Below are 20,945 nucleotides of genomic sequence, written 5' to 3'. Positions count from 1 at the left end.
TGACCCTGCTCTGCTGAGGAGCCCCAACAGCCTCGTCCCTGCTGAGTCCTGTGTATGTGAGTTTTGGGGGATGAGCTGTGGGGCTTGAGCCTACACATGTACCACAGAGGTTCAATGCCACGGACAGCCAAGATCTCACCTGCCCTTTGCTGCTTTTTGCTGCTTGGGGGGTCTGGGAAGGCTTTGATGGGAAGAGGCAGCAGGTAAGTGTCAGCAGGAGGGAGCACATGCCAGAGTAGGGTGCTGGGCCAGAGCTGAGGGAGCAGAGGGGGAGCATATCTGCCTAGGGCTGCCCTGTCCAAGCAGAGTTGGGCTCAGGGGAGTCACATCCAGGAGCAGCATCTCAGCAGCACCAAGGGAAAGGGGCCCCCAGGGAAGACAACCTGCCAACCCATAGGGCCAGCTCCAAAATCCCAGCAGCACTCTCCAATCCTTTTTGAAGGGGAAGATTGGGGGTGGCTCAAAACCAGCATGTCACCTTTTGCCCACCAGAGGTTTCCCTGTCAAATGAGGGCTCTGTTATTGCACCCTGCAGGGTGAGAGACACCTGGGAGTGCACCAACAGCTTCAACTTCTTCTGCTCCTCCAGCCCCACCTCTCACCTTCACTGTTATCATGGACCAAAGGTGCAACTAGGAGCGACTAGGACTGACTGCAGTGACAGAGGCACAGACAGGGAAAACATGGGCAGAGCTGTTCTGCAGGCAGAGAGAAGCCGCAGAGAGGTGGGACAGAGCAGGCCTGGCCATGTGGACTGCAACGTGCGTGTGGTTATTCTTCATCCTAGGTAAGTGGAGGAAGGGGTGATGCCCTCCAGGAACTGAGCATGCCCCTGTGCTCTGCACGGCTCTGTGCAGCTGTGCTGCCTGCTTGCAGCCTGCCCTGCCTCTGCCTCTCGATGTCGTCAAACATCCCTGCAGAGCACAGTGGGAAGAGGCCTCCTCCTCTTCTAGCCATGAGTGAGGCACCTCTGTCCAGCCTGTCTCCTCTGCAGCGAGCAGAGCCGGAGCCGCGCTGGGAGCCGAGGGGCAGGAGCCTTCGCCTCCCGGGGCGCCGCGCTCCTCCTCTGCCGACGCCCCTGCCCCGCGGCCCTCCCCGCGCCGCCCCTTCTCCTGCCGCCGAGGGGCCGCGGCCCCGGGGGGCCGGGTCTGTTGGGGGCGGGCAGAGGCGTCGGCGCTGCCCCGGCGAGGGGCCGAGCCGGCGGGGCGCGCAGAAGCCGGCCCGAGCCCGAGCCCGAGCCCGAGCCCGAGCCCGGGCCCGGGCCCGAGCGCGGCTCCGCTCGGCTCCTCTGCGGCTCCCGCCGGGCCCTTCAGCCCCGGCCGGCCCCGGCGCGGCAGGGCACGATGGCGCCCGGGCTGGGGCCGTGGCTCCTGGCCTTGGCCTTGGCCGCGGGGCCGGCAGGTGAGAGCCGGGCGGGGCGGGCAGCGAGCCCGGGGCTGGGCCCGGGGCTGGGGCTGCCCGGGGCCGCGGCCGCTCCGGCGCCGGGCGCGCTGTCGCCTGGCGCTGGCCTTCCTTAGCGGGGAGGCGGGGAGCGGGCGGCGGAGAGTGCGGGGGAGAGGGCTTTCGGGCAGCGGGTCGGGGCGCAGGTGTCGGGAGCAGGCGCGGCTCAGCCCCGGGGCGGCTGGGGCTGTGCCGGGGCGGCGGGTGAGCGTCCTCGGGCCGTGGGCGCGCCCTGCCCGGCTGCCTGCGCTCTCCGTCCGCAGGGCTGTGGGCGCAGCTGAGGCTGGTGGAGGACGGCGGAGGGCTGCGAGCGCCCGGGGGCACCGTGCGCCTCTCCTGCCGGGGATCCGGATTCAGCTTTAGAGATTACGCGGTTTGGTGGTACCGTCAGTCGGCCGGCGGCAGTCTCGAGTGGGTGTCCTACATCGAATGGTATTCGGGAACTACGAAGGAGTACGGGGCAGGAGTGCAGGGTCGAGCCACTGCGTCCCGGGACAATTCCCGGTCCGTGTCATTTTTGTTCCTGCGGGACCTGCAGCCCCGCGATTCTGCCCGCTACTTCTGCGCTGTTCTCACACGGGGACAGGAAATCCAGCTGAGCTTGAACACAAACCTGCTGGGGCCCGGCCCACAATGTCAGAGCTGTTGGGCAAGGGGCTGCTTGGGGTGGGGGCCTCAGGGGGGGTTCCAGGCAGTGAGGTTCCATCACTCTGCGCCGCAGGAGTTCCTGGCCTTTCCTGCACACTGCGGGAATTTTAACTCATGGGAAATTAAAACAGAGTAGGATAGTGAGCAACAAAAAACCTGGAAACACCTTCCCTGATACCTCCCACTTTCCTCCCTTGCTCAGCTTCATAGCTTCATTCCCAAGTCCTCTACCTCCTCTGCCCAAGTGGCCCATGGGTGATGGGGTTTGAGGTGAAATCATAACACTTCACCTCTACTGCTCCTCCCTCCCTCCCATGGTCTGCAGTCCTTCACAAAAGGCTCCAGGATGGGTCCTTTTGGAGGGCTGCAGTCCTTCAGGATAAACATGGTCCAGCGTCAGCTGTCCACAGGCCCCAGTTCCTGTCAGGGCACGCTCATGTGTTGGGAATTGGCTTGATGAAAAAGGACATGGGTCTATGGAAAAGTTGTGCGAGCAGAGTTCTGTGTGAAAGAATGTCAGTTTGAGCAGCAAGAGTAGGCCTTGGCCGAAAATAGCTGGCTTTACTGATATCAGGAGAAAAACAACAGCTGGTCTCGCTGTTATCACGAGAAAGACAGGGACGGTGTGACCTTGGCATAACTTCACAAGTAACTTTTGAAGAAGTTCTCATGAGAAAGTTACTGAACACGCGTAGCTGCCAACCACAAGTGGGTGTGGTTTAGTAATGAATAAACATTAGCAATGTGCCAATCATATTAGGACTAGTAGGCATAATTATCGCAAACTGTATAAATATGAGCTATCCGTGCAAATAAAGTTGAATCACTTCTATCACTCATATTGGGTCGACTTACGCGCATTCCTCCGCCGCTCCAACACTCATGTACTCTGCCATGTGATCCTACACAGGCTGCAGGGAAACAACTGTCCCACTGTGGCGTCTTCCATGGCCTGCAGGGGAATCTCTGCTCTGGTGTCTGGAGCACCTCTTCCCCCTCCTTTTTGTCCCATAGGCAATGCCTGCTTTGCTGATGAGCTCAGCTTTGGCCTGCAGCAGGTATTATCCTGAGCTGGCTGGAACAGGCTGTGCTGGACATGAGGCGGCCCCTGAGTGCTCTCCACAGAGGCCACCCCTGCAGTGCCCTGCTACCAAAACCTTGCAATGGACATGCCGTACATGGGTGTCACAGCCCATCTCTGCCGAGGTGGTGACTGGGCTGTGCCTGGGGCACGGAGTGGGGACTGGTCATGGCTGGGTGGTGTCACAGGTCCAGAGAAGTGGGAAGCCAGAGCAGAGGAGGTCTGTGAGCAGAGAGGAGCTGGGGAAAGGTGAGCAGAAGCCGCTCTGACCATGTAGGACCTCCTGTGCGTGGGATCATTGCCTGTTCTAGCTAAGTAGACTGGGATGCGGGTTTGGAGGGTTCCACACGGGGGAACTTGGCATACCGTTTCACACCTTGCATGCCTTGCATAAATCGAAGATATGATCCTTCCTCTACTCACAGAATGAGTGATATTAGAAGGGACCTCAGCAGGTCCTGTTGTCCAACTCCCCTGCTCCACCAGGGCACCTTGATCGAGGCCTTGTTTTCTTTTCACCCTCACTTCAGGTATTTCTGAACATGGATGAGATTCTTCTGTGAGCCCTCTCTTCTCCAGGCTTCACATTCAAAGCAGGCTCAGCTTTTCCTTATAGGAGAGATTCTCTAGACCCCTTCTCAACTTTTAGCCACGTGCAGGACTCTCTACCTTATGTCCATGTGCCTCAGGTACTGGAAAGCCAAGAGCTGGACCCAGTACTCCAGGTGTTTCCTCCAGTGCTGAGTAGAGAGGGAGGCTCCATCCTGATGATGATACTTTCTCTAATGCAGTAAAGGATAACTTTAGCTGCCTTTGCTGCCAGGGCACATTGCTGGCTCATGGCCAACTTGGTGTCTCCCACAACACCGAGGTCTTTTTCTGCAAAGCTGCTTTCCAGCTGGGTGACCACAGCCTGTCCTGGTGCATGGAGTTGTTCCTCCCCAGATGCAGGACACTGCTCTTCCCCTTGTTGGACTCCGTGAGGTTCCTGTCAGCCCATTTCTCCAGCCTGTTGAGGTCCCTCCGGATGGCAGCACTAACTTCTGCTGTATCGGCCATTCCTCCCAGGTTGCTGTCACCTGCACATTCGCTGAGGGCTGAGAGTCAGAAGGGCAGAAGTGAGAAAACCCAGGGATTGATATAAAGACAGTTTCATGGGTATAGCGAAGATGTTATGGTGGTTGCTCAGGTCAGGAGGCGCATTGTGGTGTGTACACTTACTGGCTGCCAAAGCCAGCTCAGACTGGGTTATGCTGAACCTGCAGGGCTTCTTGTGAAGTTCCTTCTCCCTTGGATTTGTTGGTTCCTGTTACAGTACTTCCTGTAACATGCAACTCAGATCGTGGGTTGCAACAATTTAGCACTACGTTTATTACAGCCTGCAGGTGTTGTACCTTTGGAACAGGGCACAGGCTGTAACACTGCAATGATCTCCTCCCCTCCCCTCTGTGTCAGTGTTTGCTCAAGCCCTTCTCCAATGTTGGCTAACGCACAGCTCATGCTATGGCCTGCTCGCACACGAACCTCGTTGCCTTCAGGGGTGTACCTCCTCCCGCGTGGACTTACCCACAGGTCACAGTCGCTGCCACTCGCTCTCGTACTGGAGTATGCCAACCCAGGCGCGTGGCCATTGCTGTTGGCAAAGTCTTCCTGGGCACAGCAGAGTGAGATGATAAGCACTACAGCCAACAGCAAATGCAAAAAGCAGCCACTAATGAGCACTGGTGTCTAACATGAAGCAAAGCAAGCAAGGCCGGTGGCAAGCAGAGGAGCCTGCCAATTCATAGCTACACAGCTGTAACAGCTATAACTTCGGGCCACTAAACATGTTGTTATGTCAAAACCCCTTGTGCCCCACGTTGGGCACCAAAAAGGGCTGCTGAGGGTAAACCCTGGTAGTGATGCAGAGACTGACACTCGGCCTAGTAGATGTAGAAATAGAACGTATGTTTAGACGCAGTGTATTGCTAAATAAAAGACTCAGGAATTTGTTAGAAGGTTAACAACTGCCTCCGTAAGTTGATTTACGTAGACAAGCCAAGGACATAAAGCACAAGATTCTTGTGTCTGTAATATAAGACAAAATAACATGCTCTGTTTGAGGAGGTATTCTGTTTGATAAGAAAATATGTTCTGTCCCTTGTGTTGACTGAGCCAAAAGCTAGGTGTAGGGTTTAGGGATTAATCCGTGCGGGGCCCGGACGACGGAACACCAATGTGATGATTAAAGTCGCCAGTTTATTGAGCTTAGCTAATCATTTTTATACAATTCTCTAAGTTGTTGAGAGACTTTGATTGGCTACTACATGCAAGCACTTGCTGTCCACATGCACAAGCATAAGTGGTGATTGGTTACATCGGTACTGTCCACGCGCACAAACATAAGACATAATTGGTTGTGTTAATTAGAGCATACAAGACTTGTCTTAGTCCAATTGGTCAAGATAAGCCCCTGAATTGAGGTTGTTTGTGCCAAGTTCCCTTTATCGTGGAATGTGCACCTGTGTTTTCCTAATTGGGATCTTTCTTCTTCTATCTTCTTATTTATTCTGTTCAAGGCCTTCTAAAGGCGCCTGGAACAATCTTGTGACCATGAGCTATTTTCAGGTCCAATAACTAACTTCCATATAACTGAACCCTACATCTCCCCCTCTCTCACTTTTTTTTTTTTTTTTTTTTTGGATAGCATATTGCTGTCTTGTTCCGCAAACGTAGCCCAGCAATCAGTAGGTGTCAGTTTTATGTGGGTGTCCCTACAGAGGCAACTATGGTTTTGCTGCACACCAGCCTGATGCTCTTCGGAAAATCCCGGTATTTATACATTTTCAGAGGAATGGATTTTAGCACATGTGGCCGGCGGGTGCCAAAATCCACCTCAATTGAAAACCTATGGCGCATGCACTCGCTGGCCAGGCGCACTGCACAAGTCATAGTTATCTTATCAATTGGTTCATGGGCTTTGTGATGCAGTTGAAATGCACTGAGAATTTTAACCTGTTATGTTAGCTAAGATGACCTACGCATTAATTTTTGGCTGAGGTGGTATTCGTATTGCTGCACCATCTATGATGCTTCGGATGATGATGGTCGCATAAATCAAACGGAAGTCCATTGTGGGCTTGCACCTGTGAAAACATAAGCATAATCTCGCCCCGAGGTTATTAATGAAAAATGGACCTTCCCATCGCCCTATTTCTAGATTCTTAACTAAGTCTATGACCTTACTTCTAATTTCAGTTTTAACTAACTGTTAGCAAAAATTTTTTTTTTTTTTTTTTTTTTTTAATGAATGACTACATATCAGGTATCTTAAAACTACTTCCACACTCGACTTCTGTGACTAATGTTTCGCCGAGGACTGATTAACATGAAACTATATATATATTTACTTATTCTCTACAGCACTTATTCTAAACTGCTTAGCCTCTATACAATTAGTTATAGGTTAGTAGGTTAGTTGATTATGATTAGTTGAATGTCTATTACAGTGGTTAAAAAAAAAATATTTTTTTTTTTTTTTTTGGTGATTAACTCTCTTTTCTACCCACTCGCACTAAAATACATATTCAAAAACAATATCATACTCCATGTTTTTTACACGCATTCTTAATCTCCACATTGACTGCCGGTCTCCGTCGTGATTTGTCTAGTCGGTCTATCTAGGGCTTCACGACCTGCTGACGTCTCCGCTGCCTCTTGCTCTTGCTCTTCTGAGTTGTTTATGGCATCTGGTCGCTCGATCCATGGCTTGACCCATTTCGCCGGTATCCAATGGGGTTGTTCGTTACCTGTGGAAACACAAGCATACCCTCTTCCCCACGTAAATAATTTGCAAGGTCCTTGCCACTGCTGTAAAACCGGATCGAATACTGAAACTTGCGGCTGATTTTTATCAACATTTTTGTTCCCACACATATGCCTATTAATTGGGATCTGATCCTCAGTACCACGTGGCTGTAGCCAATTCAAAACATACAGTGCTTTACTTATTAACTCTTGGGGAGTACAGTGCCGCATATCTTCCCCCGTTTTTAAAATGTTTAAACGATCCTTTAAGGTCCGATGTGCACGTTCAACAATAGTTTGACCAGTGGAATTGTGGGGTACGCCAAAATTATGAGCTACCCCCCACATCTGTAAAAATGTTTCTAATGACTGTGCGCGATATCCCTGGCCATTGTCTGTTTTAATTTCTGTTGGCACTCCCATGGCGGCAAATGCTGCCAAAAGGTGCTTAATTACGGCTTTAGCATTGGTTGATATATGAACAGTAGCCCACATAAGGTTCGAATATGTGTCAATAGATACATGAATGAATTTATATCTCCCAAAACTGGGATATTCCGTAACATCTGTTTGCCAAATTTGCAATGGTGATAATCCCCGGGGGTTCACCCCCTGTGGTTGTAAGTTTGGAATATTCGCACAGTCTGGGCAAGCAGCAAGAATAGCTCTGGTTTGCTGCAGTGGAAGATTAAATTGTTTACTCAGCGCTTTTGCCGACTGATGATAAAATTTATGGGTTAGCAGTGCTTGTCCAAACAAATCAGGTTTGGGTGTATTAAAATAGATGTTTGCATTGGCTACTACCAGTTGATCCGCGCGCGCATTACCTTCCACAATGAATCCCGGCAGCGTTGTATGGCTACGAACATGATCGATAAAAAATAAGTCTGTCCGTTCTTCTAGTAACATCCATAATTTTAAAAGTGTCATAAACAGCTGCTTATTGTTTACAGTTTTTAGTAGGGACCTATGCATACGTTTGACTATCCCCACGACATATTGAGAATCCGAAATAATGTTGACAGGTGTTTTATCCCATTTTTTAAAAACAGAGCATACGGCTAATAGCTCGAGCACTTGTACTGACCCCTCTGACAGAATGACTTTGGATTTCCAGGATCCATCCTGTAAATATACAAATCCTGCTTTACCTGTCTTGCTGCTAGCATCAGTAAAAACGGTAATGGCCTCCAGCGGCTTATTGCTGCAGATAGAGTGTGGTTCCATTGTTAACATTGTTTTAAATAAGGGGGGGGGGGGGGGGGTAGTGATTATCTACTTCCCCCTTGAAGTCCAGCAGAGCTACTGCAAGGCAGTCATTTTTCATCATGGCATTATTCACAATATCAAGTGATACAGGTAAAATGATTTTGTCCATTTGCTTCCCTGAAATTTGTATCGCCCTTACCCCTGCTTTTTGAATGCACATCCCCAGAGCCCTGAACCCTACAGCTAGGTGATAAGCAGAGAAGTTGTTTGTGGGGCCCAGAAGGGGATCGTACTGCGCAAACTCGTACAACAAAGTTCAAACAGCGGACAAGTGAGGAAGACTATGGAAGACCACCAGAGGACTCCAGAAGACCACCGAGGACCTTTAACACGCATGCGTAAAGGACATTTACATATGCTAATGACTTCTCGGAAAATCAATGAATATGTATATGTTGGAGCGGCGGAGGAATGCACGTAAGTCGACCCAATATGAGTGATAGAAGTGATTCAACTTTATTTGCACGGATAGCTCATATTTATACAGTTTGCGATAATTATGCCTACTAGTCCTAATATGATTGGTACATTGCTAATGTTTATTCATTACTAAAACACACCCACTTGTGGTTGGCAGCTACGCGTGTTCAGTAACTTTCTCATGAGAACTTCTTCAAAAGTTACTTGTGAAGTTATGCCAAGGTCACACCGTCCCTGTCTTTCTCGTGATAACAGCGAGACCAGCTGTTGTTTTTCTCCTCATATCAGTAAAGCCAGCTATTTTCGGCCAAGGCCTACTCTTGCTGCTCAAACTGACATTCTTTCACACAGAACTCTGCTCGCACAACTTTTCCACAGGCCCATGTCCTTTTTCAGCAAGCCACTTCCCAACATGTATATTATTTCTCAGAAATTTTATGAATATGTATGTAAGACATGTATTTAACCTATACAATTAGTCCCAGCCAGGAAGCACATTTGGAGGAGCGATCCCCCGTGCTTCCAGCACTGCAATAAAGAATACTTAACTCCATCGCCAAATGCTCGTTTCGAGAAACAGTAGGCAGCTAAGCCGCACACAGCTTCTCTCTCACAGCCCCCTCAGCAGGATGGAAAGAAGTTTTGCTGTTTCTGTCAGTTCCTACTAGGGACAGGTGCCCAGTCATAGCCCTGCTCTGGTTTTGGGCATGGTTCAGGTTGACTCAGGTGTTCCCTCCTGTGGTTGTAGGGCGAGCTCAGGGTTCCTGCTGAGTACGGTGAGCACAGAGAAGGGAGTGACCCTGCTCTGCTGAGGAGCCCCAACAGCCTCGTCCCTGCTGAGTCCTGTGCACGTGAGTTTTGGGGGATGAGCTGCGGGGCTTGAGCCTACACATGTACCCCAGAAGTTCGGTGCCATGGACAGCCAAGATCTCACCTGCCCTTTGCTGCCTTTGCTGCTTGGGGAGTCTGGGAAGGCTTTGATGGGAAGAGGCAGCGGGAGCAGTGTCAGGGTGGAGGAGCGAGTAGGGGGTTGGGCCAGAGTGGAGGGAGGAGGGGAGCATATCTGCCTAGGGGTGCCCTGTCCAAGCAGAGTTGGGCTCAGGAGGGTCCCATCCAGGAGCAGCATCTCAGCAGCACCAAGGGACAGGGGTCCCCAGGGAGGACAACCTGCCAACCCATAGGGCCAGCTCCGAAGTCCCAGGAGTACCTTGCAGTCCTTCCTCAGAGGAAGGTCAGGGTGGCCCTACTGCAACACGTCACCTTTTGCCCAGCAGCATTTTTCCTGGCAAACTAGGGCTCTGTTATTGCACCCTGCAGGGTGGGAGACACCTGGGAGTGCACCAACAGCTTCAACTTCTTCTGCTCCTCCAGGCCCACCTCTCGCCTTCACTGTTGTCATAGACTGAGGGTGCGACTAGGACTGACTGCGGTGACAGAGGCACAGACAGGGAAGATTTGGGCTGAGCCGCTCTGCAGGCAGAGAGGATAGTAAGAAGGGCTTTCGTAAGTAGGTCAGGCAGAAAAGGAAAGTCAAGGAAGGGATATCCCCCTTTGATGAACTTGGCCAGCAAAACTGGCCAGTCTGTAAGAACAGTCAAGGAGAAGGCTGAGGTACTCAACAACTTTTTTGCCTCAGTCTTCGCTGGCAATCGCTCTTTGCACACCTCTTGAGCAGATGGACCTCATGGCAGGGACTTGGGGAGCAAAGTCCCTCCCACTGTGTCCTGATTTCAGCTGGGATAGAGTTAATTGTCCTCCTAGTAATTGGTAGAGTGTTATGTTTTGAGTTCAGTATGAGAAGAATGTTGATAACACTGATGTTTTCAGCTGTTGCTAAGTAATATTTAGTCTAAAGTCAAGGATTCTTCAGCTTCTGATACCCAGCCAGCGACAGAGCTGGAGGGACACAAGAAGAGGGCACAGGACACAGCCAGGGCAGCTGACCCAAACTGGCCAACAGGGTATTCCATGCCATGTGACATCACATCTAGTGTAAAAACTGGATGGAGTGGGGGCGGAGGGATTGCCACTCGGGGATTAACTGGGCATCGATCGGCGGGCAGGTGGTGAGAAATTGCACTGTGCATCATTTGTATTTTCCAATCCTTTTATTTTTACTGCTGTCATTCTATTGGTGTTATCATTATCATCATTAGTTTCTTCTTTTCTGTTCTATTAAAGCGTTCTTATCTCAACCCACGAGTTTTACTTCTTTTCCCCATTTTATCCCTCATCCCACTTGGTGCAGGGGGAGCGAGTGAGCAGCTGCATGGTGCTTGTTTGCTGGCTGGGGTTAAACCACGACACACTGTAATGGAAGACCAGGTTCGAGACCACATGAGGAACATAGCTAAGTCTATGGGACCTGAAGAAATGCATCCCAGAGTCCTAAGGGATTTGGCTGGTGTAGTTGCCAAGCCACTCTCCATGATATTTGGAAACTCACGGCAGTCAGGTGAAGTCCTCAGTGACTGGAAAAAGGGAAACGTTGCCCCCATTTTTTAAAAGGGTAGAAAGGAGGACGCTGGGAACAACCAACTTGTCAGCCTCACCTCTGTGACTGGGAAGATCGTGGAGCAGCTCTTCCTAGAAGCTACGTTCAGGCACATGCAGGACGGGGAGGTGATTCGAGGCAGCCAGCAAGGCTTCCCCGAGGGCAAGTCTTGCCTGACCAACCTACGGCCTTCTATGCTGTAGTGACTCGATCGCAAGGGAAGAGCTACTGATGTGCTCAGTCGGGGCTTCTGCAGGCCTTTGGCAGGGACGGGAGCGAGGCCAGGGCGGGCTGGGGGTGCGGGGCACGGGGAGCGTCCTGCGAGGGGACGCTGCGGGCCGGCAGCCTTCGGCAGGGCTCGGCCGGGCGACGAGCCGGGCCAGCGCCGGAGCCGCGCTGGGAGCCGAGGGGCAGGAGCCTTCGCCTCCCGGGGCGCCGCGCTCCTCCTCTGCCGACGCCCCTGCCCCGCGGCCCTCCCCGCGCCGCCCCTTCTCCTGCCGCCGAGGGGCCGCGGCCCCGGGGGGCCGGGTCTGTTGGGGGCGGGCAGAGGCGTCGGCGCTGCCCCGGCGAGGGGCCGAGCCGGCGGGGCGCGCAGAAGCCGGCCCGAGCCCGAGCCCGGGCCCGGGCCCGAGCGCGGCTCCGCTCGGCTCCTCTGCGGCTCCCGCCGGGCCCTTCAGCCCCGGCCGGCCCCGGCGCGGCAGGGCACGATGGCGCCCGGGCTGGGGCCGTGGCTCCTGGCCTTGGCCTTGGCCGCGGGGCCGGCAGGTGAGAGCCGGGCGGGGCGGGCAGCGAGCCCGGGGCTGGGCCCGGGGCTGGGGCTGCCCGGGGCCGCGGCCGCTCCGGCGCCGGGCGCGCTGTCGCCTGGCGCTGGCCTTCCTTAGCGGGGAGGCGGGGAGCGGGCGGCGGAGAGTGCGGGGGAGAGGGCTTTCGGGCAGCGGGTCGGGGCGCAGGTGTCGGGAGCAGGCGCGGCTCAGCCCCGGGGCGGCTGGGGCTGTGCCGGGGCGGCGGGTGAGCGTCCTCGGGCCGTGGGCGCGCCCTGCCCGGCTGCCTGCGCTCTCCGTCCGCAGGGCTGTGGGCGCAGCTGAGGCTGGTGGAGGACGGCGGAGGGCTGCGAGCGCCCGGGGGCACCGTGCGCCTCTCCTGCCGGGGATCCGGATTCAGCTTTAGAGATTACGCGGTTTGGTGGTACCGTCAGTCGGCCGGCGGCAGTCTCGAGTGGGTGTCCTATATCAACCATGATTCTTCATTCATTCGATTCGGGCCCTCAGTGCAGGATCGCGCCGCGGTGTCCCGGGACAATTCCCGTTCCGAGTTCTTTCTCTCCCTGCGGGCCGTGCAGCCCCGGGACTCTGCCCGCTACTTCTGTGCTGTTAACACGGTGTTGCACGGGGACAGGAAATCCACCTGAGCTTTGACACAAACCTGCTGGGGCCCGGCCCAGGATGCACAACATTTGGAGTCAGTGAGTGCTGAGGTGGCTGAGGGCTGTTCCCAGGAAGAAATTGTCTATCAGTGCACACTGCAGGTGGTCCTGACTTTCGGGAAGAGCTCCTTTCCCAGCACTGCCAAGTTCCATCGCCTGAGTCCCAAATGCAGTGTTTTATTCTGAGAAGGGGGTTCAATGTGTTTCCGTCACCCAAGCTGGCTGGCTGCTCTGCCTGCCTGCAGCTCCCCCGCTGCGCTCCTTTGGCCCCTTCTTCCCTGGAGTACCCAAAGCACTTGGGCTTTGGCAACACCGTTGCCTGGCAATGCCATTGCCTGCTTCCATTGACCCTTTTGTGGGCCATTGCCTTGCAGCAGTGAGAGTAAAGCAGTCATGGAACAGCCCTGCTTTTGTTTCAGGTGCATTTCAGGGTGATGAGATCCAAGCGATGAGGTCTACAGTGTGGTGGCAAGCAGGGAATACTGGGACCTTACGATGCACTTACATCTCCATTGCCTCCTATATTTACATGGCCTGGTATCGGCAGCGTCCCAGTGGGCCGCTGCAGTACTTGCTGCCGAGCCAGGGCCGGGGAGGCTCCTACAGCCACACAGCCCCTTTTGCCTGCAAAAGGTTTTCCTGCCAGGCTGACAAGAGGTCCGGGACACTGATCATCACCGAGCTTGAGCTGGGGGACAGTGCGCTCTTATTACTGCACCCTGCAGGGACAACAGTGAGAGACAACTTGGGGCGTCCTGAGCAACATCAGTTTCCACTGCTCCTGCTCTGCCCTCCTGCACGTTCATGGGAGTCACAGCCTATCTGAGGTGTGAGTCAGTCAGTGGACTGTACCTGTATTCGGAGAGAGAGGGGTGTCGTTGTGGCCAGGTGCTGTCAGTCATTCAGAGAATAGAATAGAATAGACTATTTCAGTAGGAAGGGACCGACAACCATCATCTAGTCCAACTGCCTGACCAGTTCAGGGCTGACCAAGTGAAAGCATGTTATTAAGGGCATTGTCCAAATGCCTTTTAAACACTGACAGGCTTGGGGCACCAACCACCTCTCTAGGAAACCTGTGCCAGTGTTTGAGCACCCTCTCGGTAAAGAAATGCTTCCTAATGTCAAGTTAGAGCCTCCCCTGGAACATCTTTGAACCATTCCTGCACATCCTATCACTGGATCCCAGGGAGAAGAGCTCTGTGATACTGTGCCGACTGCTTACAGCCTGATCTGCCTCTGCCGCTCGATGTCTCAAACATCCCTGCAGAGCACAGTGGGAAGAGGCGTCCTCCTCTTCTAGCAGTGAGTTAGGCACCTCTGTGCAGCCTGTCTCCTCTGCAGTGTGGGGACAAGCAGGGCACCTACCTGCTCCTCCCACATCTTGGGGCCTAATGTTTTACACCTGGAGCGGACACACTGCTCATGGGGCACCACAGCCCATCTTGAAAAGGCAAGGTCTTAGGATGGCAGCACAGGGCCCAAGGCCTACTTGCCTGTGAGAGGTCCTTGTCCATTTTTCCTTGCCTTGTTTATCCATGCAGGCCTCATGGCATTTTTACCTGACTCCTTGCTCATTGGGATGGGTGGTCTTGAATTCAGCACTGGTGAGACTGTGGAGTGCTGTGTCCACTCCTGGGCTGCCCAGCAGAGGAAAGTGTTGTGGTTTAACCCCAGCCAGCAACTAAGCACCAATCAGCCGCTCTGTCACTCCCCCCGCATCCAGTGGGATGGGGGAGAAATTGGGAAGAAGAAGTAAAACTCGTGGGTTGAGATAAGAACACTTTCATAGAACAGAAAAGAAGAAACTAGATAATGTATTGGTTTTGTGTGGCAAGGTTTTGGTGGCGGGGGGGTGGGTGGGGGTGGGGCGGTTACAGTGGTGGCTTCTGTAAGAAGCTACTGGAAGCTTCCCCTGTGTTCGAGAGAGAGCGAGCCCATACCAGCCGGATCTAAGACGGACCCGCCGCCGGCCAATGCCGAGCCAATCAGTGATAGTGGTAACGCCTCTGTGATAACATTTTTAAGAAGGAAAAAAAAGTTGGGACAGGGAGAAACAGCCACGGGAGTGAGGAGTGAGAACATGTAAGAGAAACAAGCCTGCGGACACCAAGGTCAGTGCAGAAGGAGGGGGAGGAGATGCTCCAGGCGCTGCAGCGAAGATTCCCCTGCAGCCTGTGGTGAAGACCCTGGTGAGGCAGGCTGTCCCCCTGCAGTCCAGGGAGGTCCACGGTGGAGCAGATATCCACCTGCAGCCCATGGAAGACCCCACACCGGAGCAGGTGGGTTCCCGAAGGAGGCTGTGACCCCGTGGGAACCCCACGCTGGAGCAGGCTCCTGGCAGGACCTGCAGATCTGTGGAGAGAGGAGCCCACGGAGCAGGTTTTCTGGCAGGACTTGTGAACCTGTGGGGGACTCGTGCTGGAGCAGTGTGCTCCTGAAGGACTGTACACCGTGGAATGGACCCATGCTGGAGCAGTTCGTGAAGAACTGCAGCCCGTGGGAATGGCCCACGTTGGAGGAGTTCATGGAGGACTGTCTCCCGTGGGTGGGACCCCACGCTGGAGCAGGGGAAGAGTGTGATCAGCCCTTGCCCTGAGGAGGTGAAGCGGCAGAAAATAACATGCGATGACCATAAACCCCATCCCTGTCCCCCTGTGCCGCTGCGGGGGCTTGGTGGTGAAATCGGGGAGTGAAGTTGTGCCCGGGAAGAAGGGAGGCGTGGTGGGAAGGTGTTCTGAGATTTCATTTTATTTCTCATTACCTTGCTCTGGTTGATTTGTAATAAATTGAGTTAATTTTCCCAAACTGAGACTGTTTTGCCCGTGACGATAATTAGTGAATGATCTCTCCTGTCCTTATCTCGACCTGCAAGCTTTTTGTTATATTTTTCTCTCCCCTGTCCAGCTGAGGATGGGGGAGTGATAGAACAGCTTTGGTGGGCACCTGGTGTTCAGCCAGGGTCAACCCATCTCAATAACACTAATAAAATGACAACAGTAGTAAGAAAAGGATTGGAATGTAGAAATGATGTGCAGGGCAATTGCTCATCACCCACTGACCAACACCCTGCTATTCCCCGAGCGGCGATTCCCTGCCCCCGACTTCCCAGTTCCTATACTAAAAGGGATGTCACATGGTATGGAATACAACGTTGGCCAGTTTGGGTCAGCAGCCCTGGCTGTGTCCTGTGCCAACTTCTCATGCCCCTACAGCTTTCTTGCTGGCTGGCCATGAGAAGCTGAAAAATCCCTTACTATAGTCTAAATATTACTTAGCAACAACTGAAAACTTCAGTGTTATCAACATTCTTCGCATAATGAACTCAAAACATAGCACTGTACCAGCTACTAGGAAGACAGTTAACTCTATCCCAGCTGAAACCAGGACAGAAAGACATGGACATAGCAGAGCAAATGCAATGAAGGTCCATGAAGGTGAGGGCAAGAGCATCTGACACACAAGGGAAGCCTGAGAGGACTGGGGTTTTACTGTCAATGTCACTACTGGAACAGGTCGTCTCCACTCTCAGACATACTCAAAACTGAACTGGACAACGTTGTGGGCAGCCTACCATGGTGGCTTGACCCAAGATGGCAGCTAAGCCCCAAAGAGCTGCCCACTTACTCCCTCCACAGCGGGACAGGAGGCAGAATCGGAAGGGTAAAAGTGAGAAAATTTGTGTGTGGAGATAAAGAGAGTTTAATAAGCAAAGCCAAAGCTGCACACACAAATGATGCAAAATAATAAGCTCATTCTCTACTTCCCATTGGCAGGCAGATGTTTAGCCATTTCCAGGAAAGCAGGCCTTCACCACGCATAATGGTTACTTGGGAAAGGCAAATGTCATAAATCTAAATAACCACATTTCCTCCTTCTTTCCCCCAGCTGTTATTGCTTCACATGGTGTCACGCGGTATGGAATGTCCCTTTGGCCAGTTGTGGTCACCTGTACAGCTCGTGGGGGTACATGAGAAACAGAAGAAGCAGTGACGCTACATAAGCACTGTTCAGCAATAGCTAAAACATTGGTGTGTTATCAACATGGTTTTGGTCAAAAAAAAATTGCAGCTGCCTATACTGGCAGCTAGGAAGAAAAGTAATTCTGTCCCAGCTGCACCCACTACAGTTACTGAACACCATTTGACCCTGCTTCAAGCAGGAGGGTTCAACTAGACCTTTTCCAGAGGTCCATTACAGCCTCCACTCTTCTACCATCCTAGGAGCAAAGCTGGTGCTTCTTCTGCTCCCCTTTTCTTATGTTGTTTCTGGGGAGCCTGAGAGGACAGCATGAGGCCTGATGGCCAGCCAGAGCTTTTAAGAGACAGCTTTGGGGGCTGGAAAGACTGTGAGACTACTCCTGAATCCTTGGGCAGGAAGTGAAGCCCTTGCCAAGAAGTGAAGCTAGTAGTCCAGGCATGACCTTGCCAGTGCTGAGTAGAAGGGAATGATCACCTCCCCGACCTGCTGGCAAAGCTTTTCCTCATGTAAGAGCTGCTCCAGTCCCATCATCACCTTCATGGCCCTCCACTGGCCTCTATCCCGTACGCCCAAGTCTCTCCTGCAGTGGGGAGCCAAGAAGTGGAGCTAGTACTCCAGGCGTGACCTCGCCAGTGCCGAGTAGAGGGGAAGGATCACCTCCCTGAAACACTCCTCCTGGTGCAGCCCAGCAGACCCTTAGCCATCTCTGCCGCGAGGGCCCACGGCTGTGTCATGGTGCAGGTGTCGTCCAGCAGACCGCTTGGGTCCTTTTCTGCGAAGGCGGTTTCCATCGGAGCAGCCCCCAGCCTGCCCTGGTGCGCGGGGTCGCTCCTCCCCAGGCGCAGCCCGCGTGGAAGCGGAGGGTGGTCCTGTCAGCCCACTTCTCCGGGCTGTCTCGGTCCCCGCGGGCGGGGACTGGACGGGAGCGAGGCCAGGGCGGGCTGGGGGTGCGGGGCACGGGGAGCGTCCTGCGAGGGGACGCTGCGGGCCGGCAGCCTTCGGCAGGGCTCGGCCGGGCGACGAGCCGGGCCAGCGCCGGAGCCGCGCTGGGAGCCGAGGGGCAGGAGCCTTCGCCTCCCGGGGCGCCGCGCTCCTCCTCTGCCGACGCCCCTGCCCCGCGGCCCTCCCCGCGCCGCCCCTTCTCCTGCCGCCGAGGGGCCGCGGCCCCGGGGGGCCGGGTCTGTTGGGGGCGGGCAGAGGCGTCGGCGCTGCCCCGGCGAGGGGCCGAGCCGGCGGGGCGCGCAGAAGCCGGCCCGAGCCCGAGCCCGAGCCCGAGCCCGGGCCCGGGCCCGAGCGCGGCTCCGCTCGGCTCCTCTGCGGCTCCCGCCGGGCCCTTCAGCCCCGGCCGGCCCCGGCGCGGCAGGGCACGATGGCGCCCGGGCTGGGGCCGTGGCTCCTGGCCTTGGCCTTGGCCGCGGGGCCGGCAGGTGAGAGCCGGGCGGGGCGGGCAGCGAGCCCGGGGCTGGGCCCGGGGCTGGGGCTGCCCGGGGCCGCGGCCGCTCCGGCGCCGGGCGCGCTGTCGCCTGGCGCTGGCCTTCCTTAGCGGGGAGGCGGGGAGCGGGCGGCGGAGAGTGCGGGGGAGAGGGCTTTCGGGCAGCGGGTCGGGGCGCAGGTGTCGGGAGCAGGCGCGGCTCAGCCCCGGGGCGGCTGGGGCTGTGCCGGGGCGGCGGGTGAGCGTCCTCGGGCCGTGGGCGCGCCCTGCCCGGCTGCCTGCGCTCTCCGTCCGCAGGGCTGTGGGCGCAGCTGAGGCTGGTGGAGGACGGCGGAGGGCTGCGAGCGCCCGGGGACACCGTGCGCCTCTCCTGCCGGGGATCCGGATTCAGCTTTAGAGATTACGCGGTTTGGTGGTACCGTCAGTCGGCCGGCGGCAGTCTCGAGTGGGTGTCCTACATCAGCGCGTACTCGGGTTTTGTGAAACAGTACGAAGCAGGAGTGCAGGGTCGAGCCACTGCGTCCCGGGACAATTCCCGGTCCGAGTCGATTCTGTCCCTGCGGGACCTGCAGCCCCGGGACTCTGCCCGCTACTTCTGCGCTGTTGCACGGGGACAGGAAATCCAGCTGAGCTTTGACAAAAACCTGCTGGGGCCCGGCCCAGGATGCAGTTTATTTGGAGCCAGTGAGTGCTGAGGTGGCTGAGGGCTGTTCCCGGGAAGAGATTGTCTATCAGTGCACACTGCAGGTGGTCCTGACTTTCGGGAAGAGCTCCTTTCCCAGCACTGCCAAGTTCCATCGCCTGAGTCCCAAATGCAGTGTTTTATTCTGAGAAGGGGGTTCAATGTGTTTCCGTCACCCAACCCGGCTGGCTGCTCTGCCTGCCTGCAGCCCCTCGCTGCCCTCCCTTGGCCCCTTCTTCCCTGGAGTACCCAAAGCACTTGGGCTTTGGCAACACCGTTGCCTGGCAATGCCATTGCCTGCTTCCATTGACCCTTTTGTGGGCCATTGCCTTGCAGCAGTGAGAGTAAAGCAGTCATGGAACAGCCCTGCTTTTGTTTCAGGTGCATTTCAGGGTGATGAGATCCAAGCGATGAGGTCTACAGTGTGGTGGCAAGCAGGGAATACTGGGACCTTACGATGCACTTACATCTCCATTGCCTCCTATATTTACATGGCCTGGTATCGGCAGCGTCCCAGTGGGCCGCTGCAGTACTTGCTGCCGAGCCAGGGCCGGGGAGGCTCCTACAGCCACACAGCCCCTTTTGCCCGCAAAAGGTTTTCCTGCCAGGCTGACAAGAGGTCCGGGACACTGATCATCACCGAGCTGGAGCTGGGGGACAGTGCGCTCTAGTACTGCACCCTGCAGGGACCGCAGTGAGAGACACTTGGGGCGTGCCTGAGCAACATCAGCTTCCACCGCTCCTGCTCTCCCCTCCTGCACGTTCACGGGAGTCACAGCCTATCTCAATGGTGAGTCAGTGAGTGGAATGTGCCTGTATTCAGACAGAGAGGGGTGTCGTTGCGGCCCGGTGCTGTCAGTCGTTCAGAGAATAGAATAGACTAGAAGAATAGACTATTTCAGTAGGAAGGAACCCTCAACCATCATCTAGTCCAACTGCCTGACCAGTTCAGGGCTGACCAAGTGAAACCATGTTATTAAGGGCATTGTCCAAATGCCTCTTAAACACAGACAGGCTTGGGGCATCAACCACCTCTCTAGGAGACCTGTGCCAGTGTTTGAGCACCCTCTTGGTAAAGAAATGCTTCCTAATGTCAAGCTAGAACCTCCCTTGGAACAGCTTTGAACCATTCTTGTGCATCCTATCACTGGATCCCAGGGAGAAGTGATCAGCACTTCCCTCTTCACTTCCCCTCCTCAGGAAGCTGTAGAGAGCAACGAGGTCAGCCCTCAGCCTCTTTTTCTCCAAACTAGGCAAGCCCAAAGCCTCAGCTGCTCCTTACAGAACATACCTTCCAGCCCTTATGGGGGGAATCCTGATGTGGGAAATCTAAGCAGAGCAGATCTGTGTGCAGAGAGGAGCCGGGCAGAGCTGAGCAGGAGCCACTCTGGCTGCGTGTAACACCCTGTGCGTGCTGTCATTGCCCATCCTTGCAAATTGGACAGGGGCAGAGGAGGAGTTGGACGTTTCCACACGGGAACTTAGCACACCCTTCCCAGCCTTTCAAGCATTGCATAAATTGAGGAGATGATCCTTCCCCTCTACTCACAGAATCACTTAATGACTGCGTTTGGAAGGGACCTCCAAAGGTCATCTGGCCCAACCCCTCTACTCCAGCAGGGCTACTGAGAGCCGGTTCTGTTGCGCAGGACTATGACCAGCCATCTTTTGAATAACTCCAAGCCTGGCGATGCCACAAGCTTCCTGAGCAACGTGTGCCAGTGCTTACTCACCCGCATGCTGAAAAAGGATTTTCTGATGTTCAGAGGGATACCTTGAGACATCGCAGCCTGTTCATCCTTGTCTTCTGGGGTCACAGGTGCCCTTTCTCAGGTGCAGACAAAGGCCTCGGGCCCCACAGTAGGGAAGGTCTCAGAGATACCTGCCACATCTCTGGTGTACCCACCATCAATGGCAGCTACACTTGGGACTGGATCTAGCAGACTCGTGGCAGACACCTGCAGCATATAGTGTTGCGGTATCCATGGTTAAAATCCTGATCCATGGCTCTTTGCAGGGGAACCCCAACAAGGAGGATATGGAGGGTGCCCACCACCAGCACTATACTCCAGCTGTCCATGAGCTTGGGCCATAGGGAACCCAGCATGTCCTACCATGTCGGGACAGCCCCAAGTGTCCCAGGGCACCTTAGGCCATCCTGGCCCTGCATCCCCCTGTGATGGTCTGACAAATTCAATGTCTCAAACATCCGCTAAAAGAGCTTTGCTGGAGAAAACGGCATCTGTAAAAATGCTGGAGTTTTGTGATCAGGACAATGTGGCCAGAGGA

At 54.8% G+C, this 20,945-nt stretch overlaps 1 protein-coding gene, 1 long non-coding RNA gene and 1 gene segment (V, D, J or C); 2 read left to right on the top strand and 1 right to left on the bottom strand.

Moving 5' to 3' along the window:
• Positions 1-19,641, top strand: part of LOC126038909 (Ig heavy chain V region C3-like) — a 30,997-nt gene extending 11,356 nt beyond the window's left edge. Inside the window, exon 3 of the V gene segment in view lies at positions 18,671-19,641.
• LOC126038902 (M1-specific T cell receptor alpha chain-like) overlaps positions 1-20,945 on the top strand; it is a 198,391-nt gene that overhangs the window by 29,633 nt on the left and 147,813 nt on the right. The window lies entirely within an intron of this gene.
• Positions 1-20,945, bottom strand: part of LOC126038957 (uncharacterized) — a 47,230-nt gene that overhangs the window by 9,560 nt on the left and 16,725 nt on the right. Inside the window, exon 3 of one of the 2 annotated variants that reach the window (XR_007506133.1) lies at positions 13,625-13,697. This is a non-coding gene — a long non-coding RNA (uncharacterized LOC126038957). Of the gene's footprint in view, positions 1-12,613; positions 13,698-20,945 lie in introns of those variants that run through there. The other variant, XR_007506132.1, reaches the window with a different exon arrangement.

This window comes from Accipiter gentilis, chromosome 5 (genome assembly GCF_929443795.1).
Source record: "Accipiter gentilis chromosome 5, bAccGen1.1, whole genome shotgun sequence".
Taxonomy (NCBI): domain Eukaryota; kingdom Metazoa; phylum Chordata; class Aves; order Accipitriformes; family Accipitridae; genus Astur; species Astur gentilis.
The sequence above is the reverse complement of the archived record's forward strand: the minus strand, read 5'-3'. Positions and strand labels throughout refer to the sequence as shown.